Raw genomic sequence first — 14,263 nt, 5'->3', positions numbered from 1 at the left:
CAGATAATAGAAAAAGTCCCATTTCACATCCTAAGGCATATATACATACACATATACATAAAATAATAATAATTGGGACCATATCATCATTTTGCATTCTACTTGATTTCCATTAATGTTATGAGCATTTCCCATGTCAAGGAATATTTTCCAAAACTGGGATTTATATTGGCTCGTAATTTTTCATCATATGACTTCACATTCCTCATTATTTATCAAACCATCACCCAATTAGACATTTACAGTTAGGCTAATATCACTGCAATTAACAACCCTGGATATGTATATCTTTGAGTATATGTACTTAAAGATACGTAACCTTTGAGTACACCTTTGAGTTCCTATGTACACCTTTGAGTATACCCTTAGGGTCATTCCTAGAAGAATATTTCAGACAAAAGTTATGAACATTTTTAAGGGTCTTAACACAGAAAGCAGAAAAGCCCTCAAGAAATGTAGAGTAATACAAACACATACATTTATGCAAGCATTTTTACCATATTTTTCACCTTGCAATTTGATTAATGAAGAGCACATCTAGCCCTTTTGATTTGTTTTTTAGTTTATTTATTTTTTAATTGAAGGATAATTGCTTTATAGAATTTTGTTGGTTTCTGCCAAATATCAGCAGGAATCAGCCATAGGCATACGTACGTGCCCTCGTATGTTGCGTTGGTTTCTGGTGTATAACAATGTTGTGTCAGTTCCTGGTGTACAACAGTATGAATCAGCTATAAACGTGCATACATCCCCTCCCTCCTGAGCCTCCCTCCCACCCCCCCACCCCACCTTTCTAGGTCCTCACAGAGCACCGACCTGAGCTCCCTGTGCTATCCAGCATCTTCCCACTAGTTGCCTATCTTATACATGGTGGTGTAAACATGTATACACGGGCTTCCCTGATGGCTCAGTGGTGAAGAATCTGCCTGCAATGTAGGAGACCCAGGTTCGATCCCTGGGTCGGGAAGATCCCCTGGAGAAGGGAATGGCAATGCACTCCAGTATCCTTGCCTGGAGAATTCCATGGACAGAGGAGCCTGGAGGGCTGCAGTCTATGGGGTCACAAGGAGTCCAGCTCGACTGAATGACTGACACTTTCACTTTCATATATGTCAATGCCACTCTCTCAATTCAGCCCACCCTCTCCTTTTCCCCATGTCCTCAAGTCCACTCTCTACTTCAGTGTCTCTATTTTTGCCCTATATATGCCACATCTTTATCTAGTCATCTATCAATGGATGCTGATTTGATTTATATTTCTGTGCTTGTTATTGAAGCAGATTCTTACTTACTGACTTTTTGTATTTCTTCTTCTGCAGATGGTCTGTTCATGACCTCTGCTCACTTTTTTCCTGGAACAGCGACATTTTTTTATTGATATGTAATCTCTCTCCATGCAATAAGAATAGCTACCTTTTCTGACATATTGTATTTGTTGCAAATGTTATCTAGTTTATTTGACTTAATTTTAAAATATTTTGGCTTGCAGAAACATTAACTTTTGTGCAGTCACATCTATTAGTATTTCTGTTGCCTAACCTAGCTTAAACAGAAAGGGGTTTGTTAGAAGGATTGTAGTTCACAGAAATTTTAAAAGAGATTCTACCAAAATCAGGGCAACCCTGTGGATCTTGGGAAATGAAACTAGTATCAACATTACCAAACCTCCAATCCATCCTTCTGCTTCTCCTCTGATTTCCCATGCTTTCCATTTGGCTTCCTGCAGTCCTACCATCAGCTTTCTCTAGAGATCCTGCTAGTTTCTATACTCAGGTCAAGTGGATTAATCTTCAGGTAGAAAAATCCTAAGGAAGGACTCTGGCTGGCCTGATCTCCAGACCAACGATCGTGCCAAGACAATAAAGGGCTCTGATTTTCCAGAGAAAGACATGTTCAGAGAGAGAAGAAAGCAGCTAACCCAAAGGAAAGAGCAGGTACTGAGCAGACAAAGCAAAACAAAGCAGAAACAAACATTCATTGGAAGGTTTTGAAACAATACTTTCTTCTACTAGTTTGATACTTCTATCTTCATCCTGAAATCAATTTTTCTTCTGGATTTCATTTTCTACCTTTGGCCCTATTTTCACCAAATCCCTTCATTCCTCCCTTCTGACAGTCACTTCATCATTTCTACTGGCTTGGCCATAGCTAGGATGGCTAGTTAGCACCCTGTCTCTTTGTGTATGGCCTAATAAGCTTGGTTTCCTGCTTCCTCTCACCTCCAATACACACATGTGCCTCTTCTTCAGTTCACCCTGCACACCATCACAAAACTGGGATTTCCCAAGCACCACACCCATCCCTTTAATGATGTCATTTTCCTCCTCACAAGCACTTATTGCGGCCTCCCCGCCCCACCTACTTACTGGGGAGGGGTGACAGCCAATGTGATGGTGAAATGTTATTTATGCAGCCCTGACATCTCTGTGTGGTGGATATAATCTCCATTGGCAAGAAGGCAAACTGATGTTCAAAGTTAAATCACTAAGTAAATACTGTTCATATGTGGTGGAGCAGGGACTTTATCTCCATTCTGCCTGAATCCTAACACAAGAAACCAACCTTTCCACAGTAGAGGGGCCTCACAGTGGAGTCTAAATGCCTTCACCTTTTCCATGTTACCAGGCTGTGCTTTTTCTCATTGCCACAGATTTATCACTCACTTCAATCAGACTTGTCTACTCACCCCACGATCCTACCACTACTCCCAAGACTGAGGGCTTCTCTTATTCCTTCATGTGGAATGTTTTTCACCAACACACTGCCTATCTCCTGCTTTTCAGCTCTTCAGAGCTCACCTCTCCTGAATCTCTACCTAATTCCACTTCTTCCATAAGGTCTTTCTTGATTATCACAAAAACAATATTCCTTCTCAAAATACCTAAAATATGCTTCTCCAACATCCATTTAATTTATTATTTAATAGATTACCATCTTCTCTGCCCACGCACGTTTCAACTTTTGACTATCTTGCCAGATTTTTAACTTTTGACTATCCTGACTAGATTATGGGCCTCTTGAGGTCAAGTCCAAAGTTTATGTTTCTTTGTATCCCCACATGCTCAGTCCAAGGCCTCATAAGAAGAAATTAGTCAGGAATTTCCTGGTGGTCCAGGAGTCAGGACTCTGCACTTCCATGGCAGGGGATGCAAGTTCAATCCTTAGTCAAGGAACTAAAATCCCACAAGTCACAGCACAGCCAATAAAAATTTTTTTAACTAAAAGAAAAAGAAATATTTGTTGATCCATGTCTTTCTCCTCCAACCTGCTGTGTTAGGAGATTTAAATAATGATTCTTAAAGAGTTTTCCCCTCTTGGCAAAATAGCCATTCAATTTTAAGATTTCCAAATCTTTGGCATTTCCTGTTAGGATCAGTGATTCAGGAGTGAAGATAGTATCAGTTGTAAATTTCTGAAATAAATAGATAATTATATCAGGAAATTTTCACTAGCAATAAGTAGTTCACCTCCTAATAAACACGCTGATAAATAGGCAGAGGGAACATATTATATTCCAGCATATGTAAGGTGTTATTGATATAGTAATAGCTCATAGCATCTACAGAGATAGGAAATCAATTTTAGAGGACATTCCATTAAACTTTTTATCCATTACTCATCACTTTTTAGTAGATTTTATAATATTATTTGATATAATAAATAGAAGTCACTGGAGACAAAATGGTTTTGGAGAGTGTGGGAAAATCATCTGGATATTGTTTTATTTAGGGGTTTTAGAGCATCTGTTTCAACTGATATTGCTTTGAAAACTGTATGAAACTTTGGGATGATAAATGTTTATAATTTGCATCCACATTGTTCCTAACACAATAGCCTGTTAAATCCCTTGCCATGAATATGAACAGACTGCCGGCCATTCACATTATTTATCAAGGGAGAAACAGACATTATTCACAAATTTTAATTGCTCCATTGGCACCAACAGTCTGAAAATGAAACATAAAAATGTAGCCTTGGGGAGGTTTTGCTGTGCAATGACTTTAGTGCAAATTTGACTGTGGGGACCAATGCCTCTATCACAATTACACAGGGACCTGAATAAAATAACTTCATGGCTTCAACCCAAGTCCTAGTGGATAGTTGGTGTATTTCAAAATTCATTCTGTCCATTGTAAACTCAACAACTCCTGCACATGACCTAAAATTAAGAAGTCAATGGGGACATGGGTAAACCTATGGCTGATTCATCTTGATGTCTGGTAGAAATCAATGAAATCAGTTCAGTCACTCAATCGTGTCTGACTCTGCAACTCCATGGACTGCAGCAGCCAGGCTTTCCTGTCCATCACCAACTCCCAGAGCTTGCTCAAACTCATGTCCATCGAGTCAGTGATGCCATCCAACCATCTCATCCTCTGTTGTGTCCTTCTCCTGCCTTCAATCTTTCCCAGCATCAGGGTCTTTTCCAATGAGTCAGTTATTCACATCAGGTGGCCAAAGTATTGGAGTTTCAGTTTCAGCATCAGTCCTTCCAATGAATACTCAGGACTGATTTCCTTTAGCATGGACTGGTTGGATCTCCTTGCAGTCCAAGGGACACTCAAGAGTCATCTCCAACACCACAGTTCAAAAGCATCAATTCTTCGGCACTCATCTTTTTTTAATAGTCCAACTCTTACATCCGTATATACGACTACTGGAAAAACCATAGCTTTGACTAGATGGACCTTAGGCTATGAACCTTTGGCTACGGACCTTTGGCTAAAACCTATGACTGATTCATCTTGATGTTTGGTAGAAATCAACACAATACTGTAAAGCAATTATCCTTCAATTAAAAATAAATAAATAAAACAGAAAAGTAAAATGACTGTTTTTATCTTATTAAATTAAATATATTAATTTTTATTAAACATCTCATTTTTGCAAAATTTTTTAAAAAAAGTCAGAGATTTGATTGATAAGGAAAGTGTATTCCCTGCTCATCCTTAAGAAGAATTTTTCACGGTCAAGATTCAAATATTCCGCTAAGAACTGGAAGAAGAGATGCTTCCCTATTCTCCTTACCGACAGAAATTTAACCCTCTAGTACTGCAAAATGAGCTTTAAATTGCTTCCAGAAGTTAAATTAGGGGCTTCCCTGGTGGCTCAGTGGCAAAGAATCTGCCTGCCAATGCAGGAGACACCAGTTCAATCCCTGATCTGGGAAGATCCCACATGCCACAGAGCAACGGAGCCCATGTACCACAATGACTGAGCCTGTGCTCTAGAAGCCCAGAAGCTGCAACTACTGAGGCTAGCATGCCCCAGAGCTTGTGTCTGCAACAAGAGAGGCCACTGCAATGAGAAGCCCGCACGTTGCAACTAGAGTAGACCCCCTGCTCACCACAACTAGAAAAAAGCCTGTGTGCATCAACGAAGACCCAGCACAGCCAAAAATAAATATATATAAATATTAAAAATAAAAGTTAAATTATTGCAAAATACTATTTTAAGAAAAATATTTTTTAAATTAATCTTATGAAAAAATTTTAAGGAAAATTTGAAAGTATTAGTAGGGTTTTTTTCCTTTTCCAACCAGGAGTCATTTATATCCTCTCTAGGACCACTGTCCCACAGGGAGAATGTTTAGCAGATTTATAATGAAGTACTGAGGAAGAGGAACCAGCCAACAGGCTGTCTAGAAAACTAGGCTGCTCCTTCTCCCTAAAGCTCAGACTTCGAAGGTTGCAAAGCTGAAGAGGAGAACTGGCAGGAAGGATCATGAGAAACATCAAATCAGAGATGAAGACTTTGGACTCAAGCCGCAAGAGAGGCCACCCAGGTCATGAAACCCTATACTCAGCCCAGACTTGGTCTGCCTGCAACAACCCCTTCCTATGGCATCATCAACTTTCTGGTTTCTTGGGCGGGTCAAGATCTTGGAGTCAGTTTGCACTTTCTTCAAAAATACGTCCCAAATCCTACAGTTCCTTATGACCCCTCCTATTCATGTCTCCTACAGCAAAGATCCTCCACGCCTTTGAAAACATCACTTCTTTGCTGAAAATTCAGCAATGGCTTCTCATTTCACATATAAAACTAAAGCCTATTAAACAGCCTACAAAGGTCTGTGTGATCTACTCCCAATTCAGACCTTTGCACTAGATCTGAGACTCTTCCTGGAACATGCTGCTCCCGGATTTCCACTTGGCTAACTCTTTAACCTCTAAGTCTTTGCTCAGACATCACCCTCTCAATTGATCTACCCTGACCACCCTATTCAAAACTGCATTGTGCTCCAGTGGGTTAGAACTTAGTGGTGAGATGCTGAATTCTGAATTGACAGATTGCGGAAGTTAGAAAAACCATCCTTTCAGAATGATTCCATTCTTAAAATGGATAGATAATCAAAAGTGGAGACCACAAGAGAGTAAGCCATGTTAATGCCCTCCAAAATAAGGGCAGAAATTTAAGAAAAAAGAATGTAATTACTTATATACTTATTAGTCAAATTTCTTTACATGGTTTATTATTAAACATAAATTTAAGATGTATTCAAATCATGTTGTTAATTTGCAATGTACTATCAGATTTTTTTAACCTTATAGACATTTTCCTCAGCTTCTCAATCAACTAATATTTATTTATAGATTCCAGATTCATCTCATTGTTTTTCTCTTTCCCTGTTTTATACAACTTGCACTTCATTTTCTTCTTTAGTTTCACTTTTCAAATGAATTTTTACTGTTTTACATATTTTTGTGTGCTATATGCTATAGCATATCCTTCTGTTTCAATGGCCTTAACTGTTTGGCCAATTAGATTCTTCTCTACCTTTCTCAACTTTTTGGTACCTATATGTTGTGGCTTTTTTCTTCTTCTTTGGCTATTTTTTGTTTTTTGATGTGGATCATTTCTTCTCATACCTCAGTTAATAAAGAATCCACCTGCAATGTGGGAGACCTCAGTTCAATCCCTGGGTTGGGAAGAGCCCCTGGAAAAGGGGAAAGCTACCCACTCCAGTATTCTGGCCTGGAGAATTCCATGGACTGTATAGTCCATGGGGTCACAAAGAGTCAGACACAACTGAGAGACTTTCACTTTCATTTTCATTTTTAAAGTCTTTATCGAACATATTACAATATTGCTACTATTGTTTATGTTCCTTCCCCCACCCTCACCCCTGCCACCTCCAAGCATGTGGGAATCTTAGCTCCCCCACCAGGGATTGAAATCACACCACCTGTATTGGAAGGTGAAGTCTTAACCACTGGACCACCAGGGAAGTCCCTGGTTTTTTGGGGTTTTTGACTTTTTTTTTTTTTTGCTTTTCTTGACTGTACTTTTTTGCCATAGCTACTGTTTTACATTGAGCTTTTTAGAATCAGTTCCATATAACTTGGAGATCAATTCTGGTGATTTTTCTCCTTTTATTTTGAAACTTGAAATTTTTCACTGAAATTCTCTTCCACTTTTTATTTATATTTGATAATTCAAACATATAAATAAATATTTGTTCCTTTCCAGTCTGTGTATTTTTTAAATCTCTTCTTCTTGCTTTATATCTCTGGTTAAAACTCCTAGTACTATGTCAAATGAGAGTGGTAAGAGCGGACATTTTTGCCTCATTTTTTATTTTAGGATAAAATTATTCAGGCTTTTGTCATTAATTATAATGGTGGCTAAAGCCTTTTTGTAAATCAAGGAGAAGTTTCCCTCCATTCTTTGTTTTCTGAGAGTTTTTTTTATCATGAATGGGTATGGGATTTTGTGATGTGCTTTTTCTGCACCAATTGATAGGATAATACGATTTTTCTTCTTTGGACAGTTGATATGGTAGGTTACATTGATTGACTTTTTAAGATATAAATAACATATAGTATGATAATCCACACATTTAAACATATAAGTTCATAGTTTTTAGTACATTCACAAGGTTTTTGAACCACCACCACTAATCTCAGAACATTTTAATTACTCCAAAAATAGACTCCTCGACAGTCACTCCTTTTCTCACTCTCTAGTCCCTAGCAGCCACTAATCTGCTTTCTGATTTTTATGTATTTGCCTATTCTGAGTATTTATATAAATAGCTTTATACAATATGTGACCTTTTGCAAGTGACTTCTTTAACTTAGCCTAATGTTTATAAGGTTCATCTGTGTTGTAGCACGTCTCAGTACTTCTTTCTTTTTATGGCTGAATAATATTCCATTGTGTGAATATACCACACTTTGTTTGTCCATCCATCAGTTGAGAATGTTTGGGTTGTTTCTACTCTTTGGTCATTATGAATAATGCCGCAACAAACATTCCTGTACAAGTTTTTTTTTTAAATTTTCTTTATATTTTACTCTCTTGGTGCTTATACAAATTTTTGTGTGAACTTATGTTTGCTGTTGTTCAGTAGCTAAGTCATGCCCGACTCTTATACAACTTCATGAACTGTAGCCAGCCAGGCTCCTCTGTCCAGGGGATTTCCCCAGCAAGAATATTGGAGTAGGTAGCCATTTCCTCTTTCAAGGGATGTTCCTGACCCAAGGATTGAACCCAAGTCTCCTGCACTGACAGCCTGATTCTTTACCACTAAGCCACCTTTACTACTCCATTAAATATTGGAACAGCCTTACATACATGAAAGAAATGCCACTTGATGGTGGTATATTATTCTTATTATGTGTTGTTAGATTTTATTTGATAATATTTTGCTGAGACCTTTGTGTCTTTGTTCATGAGAGATTTTGTCAGTAGCTTTGTTTTCTTTGAATTGTCTTTAGTTTTAGCATCTCTACTGACCTCATAAATGATTGCAAAGTATTCCCTCCCCTTCTATTTTCTAGGTGATATTGTATAACATGGTCTTATATTCCTCTTTAAGTATTTAGTAGGATTTTCCAGTGAAACCATTAGGTTTGGGAGATTTCCTGAAAGGATCTTTTCCTTTCCTTTTCAAGAGTTCAATTACCTTAATTGTCTTGGTTGAATTTTGATAGTTTGTGGATTTTGAGGAACTGGCCCACTTCTTCCAAGTTGTCAAATTTTTAAATATAAAATTATTTGCAGTATTCTCCTTTATCCTGTTGATGGTTGCAGAATCTATAGTGCTATTGTCTGTTTCATTAATGATATTGTTGATTTGTGTTTTCTCTCAAATTTGTCATTCTTACTAAAGATTTGTCAATTTTATTGAATTTTGGGCAAGAATCAGTTTCTTGATTTGATTTTCCTGTTTTCCTATTTTCAATGTAAGTGATTCCAGCTATTTACTAGTTCCTTCTTTCTGCTTTTTGGGCTTATTTTGTTCTTTTTTTTAGATAAGAATTTAGATTATTGACTTTAAATCTTTCTCTTTTCTAATATAACCATTTAGTGCCATAAATTATTCTCTCATCTCTGCTTTAGCTGTGTCCCACAAATTTTGGTATGTTTTATTTTCATTTTCCTTCAGTTCAATGCATTTTTAGAAGTGTATAATTTCCAGGTATTTTGATATTCTTTTGTTTTCTTTGTTAGTGATTTCTAGTTTGATTCTATTATTGTCAGAGAGCATGCTGTATATGATTTCATTTCTTTTAAATCTGCTGAAATTAGTTTTACAGACTAGGATATAGTCTATGTTGTATGGGCACTTGAAAGCAATGCATATCATACTGTTGTATGCAGCAATCTATCAATATTCATTAGATCCTGTTGGCTGATGGTATTACTCAGTCCTTCTATATTTTTGCTAATTTTCTGTCTAATGGCACTATCAACTGATGGAAAGGGAAGGCCCCAATTACAATTGTAAATTTGTCTATTTCTCCTTTTAGCCTTATCAGATTTTCTGTTTTTGTTCATTCATTTGTTTTCCATATACTTTTAAGCTCTGTTATTTAGTACATATAAATTTATGACTGCTATGTCATCTTGGTGGATTGACAATAAATATTATCAGGCTCTAGGCTACAAAGTGGCTTCCCATGTGGTGCTAGTGTTAAAGAACCTGCCTGCCAATGCAGGAGACATAAAAGACTCAAGTTTGGTCATATGGCAGTTCTATTTCCAGTTTTTTAAGGACTCTCCACACTGTTCTCCATAGCGGCTGTACTAGTTTGCATTCCCACCAACAGTGTAAGAGGGTTCCCTTTTCTCCACACCCTCTCCAGCATTTATTGCTTGTAGACTTTTGGATAGCAGCCATCCTGACTGGTGTGGCAGGTTGGATGCATGAGAGAAGTGCTCGGGCCTGGTGCACTGGGAAGACCCAGAGGGATAAGGTAGAGAGGGAGGTGGGAGGGGGGATCAGGATGGGGAATACATGTAAATCCATGGCTGATTCATGTCAATGTATGGCAAAAACCACTACAATATTGTAAAGTAATTAGCCTCCAACTAATAAAAATAAATGAAAAAAAAAAAGACTCACGTTTGATCCCTGGGTGGGGAAGATCCCCTGGAGAAGGGCAAGGCAACCCACTCCAGTATTCTTGCCTAGAGAATCCCATGGACAGAGGAGTCTGGCAGGCTACAGTCCATAGGGTCGCAAAGAGTTGGACACAACTGAAGTGACTTAGTGCACACACGCAGACACACACACAGAGGCTACAAAGTGGGATAGTCCCAGGCAGTTTGTGACCAGAGCAAATGAATAGCTCAAATTAAGTACCATCAATGTACAAAACGTTTATGTTTTTGTGTATTTTTTGCTTAAATAGATTTTATTGTTTAAAATCAGTTTTAGGGTCACAGCAAAACTGAGCAGAAAGTACAAAGAGTCCCACACATACCCTGGCTTCCCAGAGCATGACCTCCCCCACTGCCACTAGTCTGTACCAGAAGGACATTTGCTACAATCTGCAGCCTGCACTGATACATCGTCATCACCCAAAACCAGCAGTGTTCTCTTGGTACTCCATCTTCTATGAGTCTTGACCAATGTATTATGACATGTATCCACCATTGTGATTACATACAGAATAGTTTCACTGCCTTAAAAATCCTCTGTGCCCCACACATTTATCCTTTTTCCCCCCTTAACCCCTTAATCACTGCTCATTTTACTTTTTCCTTACAAACCACAGGGGTTTTTTCTGATTTCTTTAAATTAGAGGATAATCACTTTACAATGTTATGTTGATTTCTGCCGTACAACAACGTGAATCAGTCATAAGTATACATATGTCCCTTCCCTCTTGAGCCTCCCTCCCCACACCATCCCCACCCCTCTGGGTTGTCACAGAGCACCAAGTTGAGCTCCATGGCATACAGCAAACCACAGATTTTCAACCCCAATATTGGTTTTTAATTTTTATCTAATATTGGACTATAGTTGATCATCAATGTGTTAGTTACAGGAGTATAGCAAAGTGATTCAGTTATACCCATATAAGTATTTATTCTTTTTCAAATCCTTTCCCATTTAGGTTATTACAGAATATTGAGCTGAGTTCCCTGTTAACCTAGCATTTTATATTAATTAAGATAGGTTAACCACTGCAACAAATGTACACAAAAGTGTATAATACCTCAAACTCAATAAAAAAAAATTTTTTTTTTAATTTCACGCCAAGTTTAAAACACCAAATCAGATTGCAGGGCACCTTTCCCCCCATGTGGTGATGTACCTTTTATCTCATGACTGCCATTTTTAACATGTGGTCATCATACTCATCTACATCACAGATGGGAAGAGGATGTGGAAGATACTGTGTGAGGGATTCTTCAGGGCTAGGTCTGCAATTGTCACACCTTTGGTAAAACTGAGTCTATGGCGGCCCCAGTTTGCAACAGCAGCCAGGAAATGTAGTCTGGCTGTGTGCTCAGGAAGAAGAGGAAGTGGGTTAGTGAATATCTAGCTAGTCTGAGTCACAGGTCTCTGCAATCCCAAAAGATCCATGGATAGACTGTAAAGGGGAGTTGCTTAAGCATTCAGAAGACATAAGCACAGTGTCACCTTCATGTGCATTTTCCAGGGGAGAGGGAGAGAAGGACTACCCTCGATTGTAGTGATTAGGAAAATATGTCAAAGGAAGTCAACATTCTAAGCTGAGGCCTTAAAACAGGTAGAGATGGGGAGGGTGGAGATAAAAGGTGAGAGCAATCAGGGCAGAAAAATAGCACAAGCAAAGGCCCAAAGATGGGAGACTACACTACATCTTTGAAAAATGGTCAAAAGCTCAAAGTAGCTAACGTATTGAGTTTATTTGGAAGAAACTTCAGTTAGTAAGTACATACTGGCCCCTCTTATGCACCAGGGACTATGTAGGTACTGGCTTTATTAGGATGAAAACAGAAAAGAGACAATTGAGCAAGTAGGCAGAGTGTGGCTAGGGACATGCAGGATGCAATTGGTGCCTATTACAAGGTCACCTAACCTTACCTAGGTGGTTAGGGAGGACATCCTAGAGGAAGTGACACATAAGCTGAGCTCTGAAAGACAAGTAGGAGTTAGCTAAGCTGAGAGTGAGTAGAAGAGCGCCATACTCAAGGCCCTGAGGCATAATGGGAGTATGTGTACAGAATACAGGAATGGCTTCTAGAATGCCTCTATGGCTGAGGTCAAGAATGCAAGAGGAAGAATAGCAGGAGATGAGGCTAAAGAGTTAAACAGGACCCAGATGCAGAAAACTTTCTAAGTGATGTTAAGAAACCGGGGTGTTATCCTAAGGACAACAACAGGGAAGTGGGTAGAATAAACTTGAATTAAAATCATACCAGCTGCAGCATGAAAAATATGTTGCAGGAAAGCAAGGCTGGAAATAAAGATATTGTTTGGGGGACTATTGCAATAGTTCATGGTCTAAATGATAGTGGCCTAGACCACGGTAATAGTGGTAAAGATGGAGAAAGATAGATGTATTTGAGAGTTGAGAGGTATGAATCACAAGATCTGGCCTTGACTGGCTATGGAGGTTGAAAGAGAAGTCAAGAATAGCCACCAGGCTCAGGGCCAGAAGAAAGGAGTAGATGAGTTGTGCTATCCAAAACGAAGCTAAAAAACATTTTAACTGAGATTTCCGTTTGGAAATTTGAGCTGAATTTTAATTGCCCACTGGAAACATACCGAAAACACTGGATTTCTAGGTCTGAAGCTCAATGGAGAGATCGGGAGTGACAAGAGGTCTGGAACTTGTCAATAAGGAAGAAGAAATCTTAGGAAAGGATAAGATGTTTAGGTGGAGAGTATGGTGTAAGCAGAAAGCAGGCCCAAGACAAATCCCCAATAAATACCTCAGGAGAGATTGGGACACTAAGCCTGTGAAGGAGACTGAAGCAGGAACATGGAGCAGGAAGGAAGGCAGAAGGCAGGCAAAGGAAGACAGTGCTTCGAGGAACAGTCATTGGTGTCCAACCCTGACATGGAAAGGTGAAGCGGAATAAGGACAAGAAGTGCTTATTGGGTACAATGACAATATGAGGATATTTCAATGAAGCAGCAAGAGGCCATAGGCACGCTGCATTATGCAGTAAAGGAGAGCAGGCAGTTATTGGAGAAGTTGATTTGGAGGAGAGAACCAAGTGGTCACAAGAGGCAGATGCAGCATCAAGGAAGAGTTTCTGTTAATATAGCAGAGATTTGAGTGTGTTTAAATAACAATTTCAAGCACTTAGAAGAATGTCCCAGCATGTGGAAGGCCTAGGAATTTCATGTAGGAAACTTTATTCCTAAACAGTTGGAAGCTATTGAAGCAGGAGAATGATATGTTCATTGAGTAAGACTTACCACGGAGCAGGGTATTCCTGTTCCCAGGGGACATCCTCAGTTCAGTTCAGTTCAGTGGCTCAGTCATGTCAGACTCTTTGTGATCCCATGGACTGCAGCACGCCAGGCTTCCCTGTCCACCACCAACTCCTGGAGCTTGCTCAAACTCATGCTCGTCAAGTCAGTGATGGCATCCAACCATCTCATCCTCTGTCATCCCCTTCTCCTTCTGCCTTCAATCTGTCCCAGGGTCTTTTCAAATGAGTCAGTTCTCATCAGGTGGCCAAAGTATTGGAGGTTCAGCTTCAGCATCAGTCCTTCCAATGAATATTCAGGACCGATTTCCTTTAGGATGGACTGGTTTGACCTCCTTGCTGTCCAAGGGACTCTCAAGAGTCTTCTCCAATGCCACCATTCAAAAACATCAACTCTTTGGTGCTCAACTTCCTTTATGGTCCAACTCTCACATTCATATACGTGACTACTGGAAAAACCATAGCTTTGACTAGATGGACCTTTTTCAGTAAAGTAATGTCTCTGCTTTTTAATATGCTGTCTAGATTTGTCATAGCTTTTCTTCCAAGGGGCAAGCATCTTTAAATTTCATGGCTGCAGTCACCAACTTCAGTGATTTTG

Source organism: Cervus elaphus, chromosome 27, assembly GCF_910594005.1.
Source record: "Cervus elaphus chromosome 27, mCerEla1.1, whole genome shotgun sequence".
NCBI classification, from domain to species: Eukaryota; Metazoa; Chordata; class Mammalia; order Artiodactyla; family Cervidae; genus Cervus; species Cervus elaphus.
The sequence above is the reverse complement of the archived record's forward strand: the minus strand, read 5'-3'. Positions refer to the sequence as shown.